This window comes from Simochromis diagramma, unplaced genomic scaffold (assembly GCF_900408965.1).
Source record: "Simochromis diagramma unplaced genomic scaffold, fSimDia1.1 OVJJ01000486.1, whole genome shotgun sequence".
In the NCBI taxonomy this organism is placed as follows: domain Eukaryota; kingdom Metazoa; phylum Chordata; class Actinopteri; order Cichliformes; family Cichlidae; genus Simochromis; species Simochromis diagramma.
Window position 1 is genome coordinate 867944 of NW_024387047.1, and position 12560 is coordinate 880503.

The following is a 12560-nucleotide window of genomic DNA, read 5'->3' on the forward strand; positions in this document are numbered from 1 at the left end:
GTGATTTGTACTCTTGTTTGATGTACCACCAACAACATTCTGCACTAATTCCAATTCAACTGCTCTAAATGAAAACTTGTGCGTTTTTTCACAGCATTATTACTGCAATATTTTGGCAATAAGTCTGTAGTGATCAGACAGGCTGGCACTACTGTTACTCATCAGGACTGGGGAAGGATCCTCGTGATTACATGTATTGGTTTAAAGCAAAAACATGCTATTCAAGCACATGGTGCATTCTGCACCACTTGACAGATGTCATCAAAACTGACTTACAATGGGAGTCTTCAAGACAAGACAAACGAACTGGCTAAGCTTGAGGGTAAATGAAAATTCAAAGATATACACAGCCACACATTTCTCTGCAGGTGTCATGGAGGATGGAGGATTTACATTACAATTGCACAGATTGGCAGATAGCCTTCTGTGTTAAATCCACCTTTTTTTCAACACCCCAAGACTTCAGTATACCCCGAGACTCACACTCTAGACGCCACTCTTCTAAATAAGAATCAATGTCTAGTCAAGACTGAAGCCTTGCCAATAAGACCAGGAATAAAGTCGGAGGTAAACAATGCCATGACTGCTCTTGGTCTCCAACAAACACTCTGAATCCTAATCCCTCTTCTCTAAAGCTCTCTCCTCTCTTACTTAATTCTATCCTATTCTTTTTTTTATTTATGAGTGCTCCATCAGACCAAAGAGCAAATGTAATCTACTCACAGAGAGCAAAACAGTGACAATGTGACTAATCAAAGAAAAGAACAGCTGACTTGAAACTGTATTAACATATTACAGACACATTATAATCATTATTCCTACACTGAAATTGAATCAGTCATTTCCATACACTGAATGATTGAATGTGGTGTGATTGTAATAGCTGAAAGCTGTTTATTATTCTACTCTAACAAGCTTTCAATCCTTGGAGTTGCTATGCAAGAATATTGCACCTTGTCCTGATTATAAGGATTATGATGCAGCAATTTTAGAATGCTGTTGTGATTAGAGTTTGACTGAAATGGGGCACGTGCCAATATTCATACTTTTGGAATGCAGTTGCTGATAGCTAGTTCTCAGGCAGTCCTAATGGGAAATTTGAACTTTTGCACATTTCTGCTTCTGCCAAGACTTAACTCTTGCCACGATAACATTCAAAATTAAGCAGCGTACAACACCTCAACTATTTGATCTGCATTCATAAAACTAAACTATTTTCCATCATGTCATCTTTGAAAAAGAGAAAGACGCAGCTTTCCAAATATGTACTGTATATGCATTGACTAAAGTGAAGCTAAAGTAAAATGGCCCGCAGTTCCAGGAACCATGTATCACCTCCTATACAGCCCTATACTGTGAGCGACCCTAAATCTTTTACCCATGGAATGGCTGGCCTTGTATCACAGTGTAACTTCAGTTCTACATTTTCACCAATTTGTCAGTATGTCAACAAAAACTATTTTAAATATTCTAAAGAAACTGATAGCCTTCCTATACCGATTGAGCATGCCTTTTTTGTTCCTACACCCGATCTATCACTTAGTGAGGAACTCTAAGTACATCTTTACCTTCAGTTATTGATGGGACTGCATTGTGCTGCAAAAGTTTAATGTTTAAGCAAAACTGCTTGGTAATTGGCTTCATCCAGACCGTTAAACCTGTCTGATCCACTGAGTTGAGTGACTTGTCTACTATCATTACAAGAAACATTGGTTTTGTGGAGCAACATGCTGAACCGTTTTTACTCTGCACCACTCCACTCTCCTCTTAGAATCCTGACAAAACATGATGTATCTGATATCCCTGTGTTGGTGTTGCTCCTGCCTCATCATAAAGATGTTTGTCCAGGATAATAACTGTCTATTGTCCTGATAATAACCTTCTCAACTGGGTATACTTGTGCTTCCTCGCAACAAGGCCCTTTCTCATTTATCTTTTGTTTCTCAGAAAAACACTTTCTGGGGGACTTGGGAAGGGAGGTACAGGAGGAAACATCATTGAAAGCAAAGTTTTTAATGATTTATTAGACAGAGTAATTTGATATATAGAGACACACCGTATCAGGAAAGTTGTATTCAGAAAAACGAATAGGATGATTATATGGAAAGTAGAGAATTAACTTCCCACTGGATAGAAGCAAATGTATTCAATTCATGTGTCTTGTCTCAGTTTAATTAACCACCAGCAACAAAAAATTTCATGTCATTATTTTCTGTTCGCAATATATTCGTCCAGAATATCGAAACCTAAACGACACTTTGGATATTAGCAAGTGGAACAGTGGAGAAGTTTAGCTTAAACATATCTTTTTAGAAGGAGAATGGCATATTGAGCAGAATTAAAGTAAAGTTTTGTGTGTCAAACAATAAGAAAAACCTAGACAAGAAACTTGGAAGCATGGCATAGGAAACATGGCGTGGACAACAGACGACCTGACAATCACACACTGAAAACAGAGGACTTAAATACACAGGAGGTGATTAGGGGAAGTGGAGACACATGAGGAAACAGCTGACTAGGATAAACATAATGATGCACAGGCAAGAGTAAAACTAACCGCATGAGCACAGAACACAAGACCCCTTTTCAAAATAAAACAAGAAACATGCAGACTTAGACACGAGAACCAGAACTTGACAACGTAAGACACAGACATGAAACGCATGAAGAGCAGGGGAGATTTAACATGGTTGGAAACGGAGGGGGAAACAATAAGAACTGGAAACACTTAGGCATGATAATACAAACTTGATAACATAAGACACGCAGCATGAAACACGAAGGGTGAGGGGAAGCTTAAATACAGGGGAAGAAAACACAAGGAGTCTAATAACCAAATGAACTTAGATAACCTAATGAACAACAATAATTAAAGTAAAGTTTTGTGTGTCACTGTTACTTGTTTGTGTAATGCTTCATCATTAACAGGAAACTGTGATCTTCTAAGACCATAAAATGAATGAAACAGCAAACCCTCGCCGTTTGGTATCGTGGCTAAGCTTGCGTTGTATGCGTCAAATAGGACAGGACCCATCTGGACAGCGAGGTCAGTCATTTGCTTTGCCTGCTGTGTTTGTAGTAGCCCATTTTTTCCTCTCATTCACTTTCTCTCTCTGGGGGTGTCCAATGAAGTGGTCAGCAGTTGACAGGTGCTGCCGTGGCTGACAGGCCAAACCCAGTGTGCAAGTGTATGTGCCCGTGTGTGCGTGCTCGCACGCGTATAGTGGGCACTGCTTTGGGGCCTGTCAGCCCTGTGCTGCAGAGCATGGCAGGAACAAAGCCACAGGGACAAGGAGTCAATGACATCTCTCTCTCTCTTTTGCTGTATGTCTCTCTGTCACCTGCTTTTATTTCAGCTGCCCTATCCAAAATTTTGCTATGCAAGTATGAAAAGTAGAGAAATGCAATGTTTTTCTCGTAACAGAGCGGACCATTAGGGTTTGAATTTTGTGGTGTAACCAAAGACAATGAGGGATTTTGGTGTCATGGTGTGAAGACTGAGCAAATAGCTTGGTGGGTGGGCCTGACACTCATGACACAGAGAACTCTCGAGGGAGCGCTGATATGTGCAGAGAGCCGTAGTAGGACAGCACTTTTTGTCTTCTTATTAGCAAGGCTAGCAACATTTCGGCTCAACTGTTTGGAAAATGTCACTTTAGCATGCTAACTTTTGACAATCAGCGTTCAGTGGGTTTGTGGGCTTAAATGATTGGTAGAACGTTTTACTTTGGTTTGGACATTTTGGACAAAAACCTGTGAGTGTGGTCTGCTGGACATTAAGTCATAAGTCAGTAAGATTTGCTCTATCTTAATGCATCTTAATTTGTAAACAGTCTGGTATCTGCTAATTTATCTCTCTCAGGCCCAAGACAAGTTCTGACCAAAACTGCTACATGGAAAGAACTTGTACCCATGTTTAAATATTCCACGCAACACAAGACCTGGAGGATTATTTCATGTATGAGTCCTCTTAAGCCAAAGTCACTGAAGATGGTTTGATGGCTTTACTTCTCTGCAATCCACAGATCACAAAGAGCCCTAAGACTTGATATAGAGACTGTCCTACAAAACCTCTACACCCCACATTCATGGGTTCACGGTTTGCCTTCCCCCCTCTGAATCTAACAGTCAGCCATCAGGGCCATCTTTCTTTCCGGGGCCTCCTCCAACCGGTCTTCCTGCGGGACAGTCAACTCCAGCTAGATGATTTGCTTTGACACCTGAGACAACAGAGCTATGTCAGGCCTGAGTGTGGCAGTTATGATGATGTCCAGGAATCTCCGTTGCCTCTCTAGGCCAACAAGGACTTGTCTGTCACTTCCTGTGACAGACCAGCACCCTGCCCTGCGCCTTACTTTGAAGAGGGGAGGAAGTTGATTGTGTGCTTTGTTGAAAGTTCCAGGTTGATAGCTGCTGATGCTGTGGCGGTGGTGGTGATGTGGTCATGGAACTAACAATACCTGTTGTTTCCCCAGATCCTTGCAGAGCTGCTATGAATGTGCTCCTGCTGGCAGAGGTGACAAACAGGTGAGTCAGCCAGGCCAGAGCTGAACAGATTCCCTTCAAATTCCTGGTGAGGGAGGTAATTGTGACTGTTAATTCAATACCAATAATAACCAGTAATTGTTACTGAATTGCTCAAATGCTTTCAGAAATATATTTTGCTGGGCTGAGAAAATATATCCAGTTGGACGCTCCAAACAGGTACGACTTCTATAAGAATGACTCGGACAACCTGTCTTTAAGCACCGATGGGTTGCTGGACGCATGTTAGATATTATTGTAATAAACATTAGTTATAGTTGCTGAAATATTTGCTCATGGTTGGCCTGCAGCTACATCCCCTTTTATAATACATAGCACAGCTTTTATGCCCGTCGGAATATTCTTATGATGCAGACTTCCATTTCCTCGTCACACTCCCAGCTGCACTTAAGATATGGCTTAGTTGCTAGTGGTGGATCCTCATCAGGCTTGACCAAGGGAGTGTGTGTGTGTGTGTGTGTGCACACACTGCTACTCACCATGTTGGTATCTAAATTAAATTGTCTTTATCTCCTACAGAAAAAAAGGAAAGGGGAGGATGGGAAGCGCTTGGGAGTGGGGGTGAAAATTAATTTGTTAGATCAAAAAAATATTTAATTTTGCTGCACATCAAACAAACTTTGTCTTCAGACAGGGTGTACCGAGACAGGCCCGCCTTTTTCCTTCTTCTTCTTCCTCTTCTTTTTCTTCATCTGCTTCCTCTTTTTTTTCTTTAATTAAAAAAGCATCCTATTATTACAGCAGATGAAAAGGAAACATCTATTCAAACACTACAGTCGTACCGGACTACCACTAATCTTTTGGTAATTATTTTTTAATTGAATCTTTTGAACACAAAAGCCCTGAACAGATGCTTGCATTACCGTGGTCCCACATCATGCGCCACGCCATGTATACGAGATGATGCCTGCCTCGCCACAAGCGAACAGCAGAACAACATGGAAATGGAAGAGAGGGGAGTCGAGGAAGGCAGAGAGGAGAAAAGGACTTTGATGGAAGTAGGCGAGAGGATTGGGAGGTCTGGAGAGATGGAAAGTTTTGAGTAGATGAACAGCTCAGCACCTCCTTAAATGTCTGAACATGCACATGTGTTTGTATGCACACACACACACACACACACACACACACACACACACACAGAAGAGAGCCTTTCTGCAGAAGCGTACACTTGGATATAAACCGAGAGGTCAAGCAGCTTGAATTTTAACTGTGCCTTCTTGCCTCCGTCACTTTTCCTCGCAATCCTTCTTTTGCCTCAAGTCTGGACATCTCCAAACTTCAGCATCTAAAGAGTGCTGATTCTGAGCACATAATGATCGGTCTTAAGAGGATGGAAGGGGGGCGCGTTACTTGAAAGAGAAAAAGCCCCAAAAGATGAACCCAGTCTCAACTTTCCAGCTTTTTCGCCTCCCGGAAAGGACCTTAAAAACACCTTATTACCACAGTGTTCCCCATTTCACTGACATTTGATACGGTTCTGAATTTGAGCGAGGGATCCGGGATGATGTGCGCAAAAGTTCTCACTATGAGATGCTTGAGAAGCGCTTAAAAGACATGTTGAGGGAGATGCAAAGAGGGGCTTAAGGACCAGGCAAATAGGAGCGGCTCGGAGAAAGAGACATCTTTAGCTTGGCTTTATGCAACACTATATTGGCTCTTAATCATGTCGAGTACCCGTCAGAGCTTGCCAAAGCAGGTTCAATCACATTACTCCTTCATTTTATGTGTGTGTGTGTGGGAAGGAGTGTTTCCTCTGGCTTTTATGTGCTTGCGTGTGTGTCTGCATAACACAAAATGCCGGCGAATGTGAAGGTGTAAGCATGTACTTACACCGGCTAGGTGGAGTTATGATCACAGCATTTTGGGCCTCATGATAAATACACTCGTATATATATAAATATATATGACATCAAAATCTCCCTCTCATCTTAAACAGTGTATGTTTTCATCTTAATATATTTTTTAATAGTAGTAATAAAACAAAAAGGATTATGGTTATGTTTTTTATATATTGTGAACTTAGACCAAGTAGGTATACAGTATTTGAGCAAGGCTTTTTTTTAAGTTATAGCTACAGGTTACATGTCATGCACTGGAAATCTTAAAGTAAATGTTTTTAAACAGTACACAGTCCTGTGGGAAGCATTTTTATCATCCAAACAACAGGGTCAAAGCACATGGTGACATGCACTGCACTTGACAGCAGTTCTAGGGATAAAGGCCTGAGAATGCATTGATACTGATAATGTCCTAAAAAAAAAGCAAGCATACCTATGTGAACCAAATATGAGAACCAAGTGACTTTAAAGTGAAAACTACACTTACCCAGTTATCGGAACAGGTGAAGAAAAAAATATAGGAAGGCCAACAGTCACATATTCTGATTTTGATCAGTTAGAGTTACCCATCATCATCAACGACACCTTTGACCTCAAATTTTAACTGTCAGACCAGCTCCATCAATAATAAGAGAAGCTTGAGAAATATGGGCCCCAGATTTGGGAGAGACAGCTTAAGCGAAATGTGCACACGTATGGACGATACGTGCGTCTCCATTAATTTTCTAAATCTTCAAAGCTGGCTAATGACAATGAAGTGTTGACTTGAAGACAGATAATGGTGATAGAAAGAGAAAGATGCTGTTTGGGATGTGGGATGGCAAGGCGCGGGTGGTGGGGAGGGATTGTGCGACGGAGAGGACCGAATGAGAGATCAACAATGCCATAAATAACCTTGGGAGAAGTCACCTATCCTCCCGCAGGCGACAGCTCGTCAGGGAAATGAATGGGTTGTCACTGTCGTCTTTGTGCCCATAGCTGAGGGCACTGAAGCTGGCACCGCTGCACTTGCAGACACAAACACAAGTGGGGAAAAAAAAAGCTTTTCTTGCTTTCATTTTTTCCTTTTTTAACGTCTTTGACCCCCCCCCCCCCACACACACACACACACACCGCACAACACAAACACACAGGTTCACAAACACTCTTTGAAAGCATGAATCCACTTAAGCAAAATTGACACGCCAAAGCAAGGAGTAGAGTCGATGGCGTGCACGGGAATGTAGAAGCTCGCACACTCTCCAGCCCACTCACTCAGCACTCACGCTCCTCTCAGTGTCTCCGTCTGTCTTCCCCTCTCTATATATCTCCATTTGTCTCTCTGGACTCCAGGTGTGTTGCTTGGATTTCATCCCTGCAGCATTTTATTCTCAGCCGGCACAAAATTTACCCACAGTTCAACAGGCTCCGGCACCGCATCGCGCGCACACACACACACGTAGACTCTGCGAGGGAAACCAGCGTGTGTGCGCGCTGCGGCTTTTTGTGCTTCTCAGATGAAACAGATCAACAGCTCAGAGCTATACGCACATTGTTTATCAAATTACAAACACCTTCATTACTCGACTATTTTTGCCAGGAGAGATTTGTTCAAACATGTTGTGAAATTAGTGCAGATGTTGTCGTTATTTGTTTATTTACCTGATGTGTTTTATTCATAATAACAATGCTGTCATCATTTCTGATGGGGATGATACACTTTTCTAGTCTGCCTTCAGCTGTTCTTTAGAGATCACACCAATAAACACCCCGAAATTTGACATCATTATTGAACATTTAAATAGAAGAAGAATGTTTGGGCCTATTTCTTCTTCACATTTCCCTTTGAAGTAAACAACTGGAACTAGCTCCACCTTGAGTAGCTATAAAAGTACTACTTACACATTGATGGCTTATTTTTGATAAAAGTACAAGGCTCAATTTTCTTATAAACTTTTATTTTCCAATTACAAATATAACACTTTACTGATAATACTTTACACTTTTGTGTTTCCACTCAGTTTGTATTTTAGGTTTCTTCTCATTTTGGATTTTACCCAGTGTAGTGTTCATAATAACATCACCAACCTTGAGTGCACCAACATTATATTCATCTTTAGGCAGAGATCTGGATTCCAGGAAAATAACACAGAGTATTTTTTACATCCAGCAGATCCATTAAGGTTTAGGATTAAGATTTATGTTTTTGCCAAATACTACACAAGCGCCATTTTTCAGAAACTGAAAGTAATTTTGGCCTTGCAGCTTTTGTTTTATACACTTTTCTGTTTGAGTCATGTAGGCAAAAGTTTCATAAAGAGACGGTTGATGTTTGCTTAATCCTCACCTCTGTTCTGTGGCCCAACCCTAACACTAACTTTAAAAGTTATCAGTAAATGTAATTTGTGCAATTTCTTAAAAGTAAAGTGTTTGGAACAAAAACAATTGTTTTAACTGACATGAATAAAAAAAATATTTACAAAAAAAAAGTGTTAAGTGTTGCCTTTGTCAGAAAATTAGGGTTAAGGCTTTTACACACTGGTGATGTAAAATCAATTTCAATATTTCATTCAACAAAAATAGGTTTCAAACTCTTCTTCACGTATTCATAATTATTCGTAGCTCACAACAACTGCGTCATTTCAAAGGAAAATCCTCATTGCTTGATGTCGACTTCATTTCTTCACAGTATATTTTTTGAAGATGAAAATAATGCAGTGCTTTCAGTGTGTATATACATTACACAACAAATTCAGATCTGAAAAATTTTGAATTTTTGTCGTTCTTTTTGCCACACACTCAGTGTGTAATGGCCTTAGCATTAACAAATATAATGGGTTAGCAGTCTGAACATGCATGTAAATACTATCAGTTTGTGCATACGATTGAAATATGTCCCTCACTATACTGTATGGCTTGAGAAAGGAACTCCCAGAAATACATGAGCAACAGTCACAAAAATCTCTTGCACACAATCCTTGGCATGAATTGCCACCTCTTACACACAGCCCTGCCCCTAGGCTCTCTTTGTAAATACCAACAGTACTTTTAAATTTGTGCTATCGCAAGTCATTAGCAAATCTGGCTCTTGATCATAATATTGTCCTAAGTAGATGTCACGGAAAAAACAGTATTGAGCAATTTTCCTTAAACGCTTTGAAAATAGAAATTGTAATAATACTTATAAATCATGTTCGAATCTATAATATGTCATTGGACTGTTTTCTAATTAAATGAACATGGTATTGTTTGTTTTTGGTTGCAGAACACTCGGCTTTGTCGTGGTATCCGTCCCTTCTGAAAGAAAAGCCCACACCTTTGCTTAATATTTTGAAGTCTGCTAAGCCCGAGTGTGTCTGCATTTATAAAGGTTTGTGTGCATTTCTCTGTGAAATAGTTGCTTTGTCAGTGAACAAGCTGACATGTCAAAAATACATAACCCCAGCATTATTCCACGTATTCACATCTGAAAAAAAGTCACAGGCTCCTTTTATACGGGGAATGGCTTCACAATTCATTTCAATTTCCTGCAGGGCCCGAGTGACTTCAGAGAGCGAGTAATCTGACGAAGAACTCCATTTAGCCTCGCACTTACATCTTAACCCCAAAACCCGATATTTCACAAATATGACTCTATTGCATGCGAGGAACGCTGCCTGTCGAGTTTATTTAATTTGAGAAAGGTCTGGGCGGAACATATTGCAGCCCCTCCCTCTCTGACATCAAACCCTTGCCTAAAGTGGCGCTCGGCACAAGAAACAGGACTACTTACATCACAAAATGGGCTCTAAATGCAAACAGGCATAACTAGGGACAGCCAAATCATACACTCCACCCCCCTTCATTTTCTTTTCTTTTTTTTTTTAACCCCCTTCATGTGGAAGAGAGTTCGGGGGCCTTTTTTTCTTCAAATTTCACACTGTGTTGTATTGTGCTTGGATAAAAATGAAGCGGAGAAATGAGGAGAAAGGGACAGAGTGAGAGAGAGGGGATGGAAGAGAAGAGAGAAAAATCAATAGTGAGGACATAGCTGGGGGGTTTCCATATTACATTTTGCATAGACGTCGGCTGTAATTTGCCTTTGATCTCAGTCCCAAGATGACTCACTGAAGCCATCTTCCACAGCCAATTGGGGGTGCGGGGAGTGAAGGGAGGGCGGCGGAGAGGCAGGGAGGGATAGAAGGAGTGGGTGGAGGGTTAAAGATGGAGAGAAAAGAAAGAGAAGGGTGGTGTGTGTGTGTGTGTGTGTGTGTGTGGGAAGGGGGAGGTAGTCGACCACAAGTCCTAGATGCCAGGCCAGGGCTTCATACATTCTGCTGAGATGTCTTTTTTGTTACAGATTGGATGTAATGCAGATTCTACTGGCTGCTCATAGAGCCACATGTAAGTCCAGTATGTCCAGTTCACCCAGACAGATGAAAGCACTGTGCCAATCAGTGTTTTTTCTGTCATGGGAACATGTAAAAGTTTTCAATTACAAGTAAATTAAAAGTCCTGCAATCTGTATTTTTATCCCTTATAACAATTAAATGGTTTATTTCAACATTTTCACATCATTATTTATTCAGAACCAGGCCAGTCTTCATGTACACTGCTGTGGCACACTGGTTCTACTGGTCTGCGATTGGGGCTTTTCTTTCATGTTTTTTTTTTCTTTCATACAAATTCAATTCATCTTTAGAATATTTATTTAACCAAAGTGTCAATTGTCACGCGTTTACGTTTTTTGATTGCAAGTAAAGTAAAAGTCAAACATAACTATATGTCACTCATAACAAATAATTTACATCAAGTTGCTTTAAATTATGAACATCAAGATAAAAAAATCCTACAAAATGGCCCCATTTCACATCATTATTTATTCAGAACTAATGAATCATTATAATTAATAGATTAACATATGAGTGACACTTTAATATAGTGGGTTTAAGTCTATGGAGCCGATTTGAACTCTTTTCCATTCTCTTTGATCAGCTCATAAAATGTGATGCAGTGTAAAATCAACAGTCAGTACAGGCTGTCGAGGCAAATATACGTGGATTCTGTGTTCAGCCATACCACAGTGTAAACATACTCTTGCTGTCTTTTGCTAAAGTAAAAAAAAAATTTGTAGCATAATAGCGATCCAAGACTTTTCAGTTAAATTCTAATCAAAGTAATTCTAATCTGTCATACTTTTTGTATGAATATTATTGTGTAATATTATGTGCTGCTAACAAAGTCTTGGCTTACCTCATAAGAACAATCTCATTCTCAAATAAAATATGTTAAATTCCAGCTTAACCCTTAAATTTTGATGACTCTAAACTAGCAGAAACTGAAGCTACTCAAGCCAAATGCCTTGATGGGGAAACACTATAAACAGTTTCAGATCATCTGGCTGCAGCGTTTCATCGCTCAGCCAAGAAACACTTCAGTCTGAAGATGAACCAAATCAGCTTTATGGGATACTGAAGCACAGTATTCTCAGACTTTACATGCTGTAAATGTATTGAATGTAAGCAGTATGCTGACTACATGGAATAAACGTAAATCGAAACAATGTACTGAAACTCTCGCAGTGAGCAACGGACGATTTAAAATCAGTCTGGGCAGTGGAATGCTATGAAATAATGAATGAAGACATAAAAGTAATTAATAGATAGAGCTGTCTCTGAGAGAAAGGAGAGGAGGATTCGTCATCTCTTCTCTACACAATGCCATTGTTCCTTGCGACATTCACCAGCCGCTGTGTTATTAATGATCCTGCCTTGCAGAACATACATTTTTCTCTTTCCTTTCTCGGTCGGAAACTTTTTTGGAGCTTTTTGTCCTTCGTCCTTCATCTCCCATCCCCCACCACTATTGCCACTATTGCCTGTCACCATCCGTACCATCCTCTTTTTTCCATATAAAATTGTTCAGGTATTGTGTCACTACGCAGTACATTCTCTCTAGAGAGGCAGGTACGCTCAGGAGTACTGTATTTTGATGAACGGGAAATTTGGCTGGAACTTTTTTTCCCCAAGATAAAACTTTTGTTCTTTCCATTGCTTTGGTGTTTTGTCAGGATGCTCCGGTGTAGCATTGTTTCAGTGTAACATTGTGACTAAAAGGATGCTTCCACACACATCTGACATTGATGAAGTTGCTTTTGTGATGCCAGCAGCTCCTCAAATGTAGCTGAATTTTGGTTTGTTTTACAGATACAGTCTAAGC

General features: G+C 40.3%; 1 long non-coding RNA gene across 1 annotated transcript in view; it reads left to right on the forward strand.

The window, feature by feature from the left end:
- The window catches only part of LOC120741739, a 431134-nt gene that overhangs the window by 358111 nt on the left and 60463 nt on the right, over positions 1-12560 (forward strand). Inside the window, exon 11 of the long non-coding RNA XR_005697678.1 lies at positions 4476-4527. This is a non-coding gene — a long non-coding RNA (uncharacterized LOC120741739). The remainder of the gene's footprint in view (positions 1-4475; positions 4528-12560) is intronic.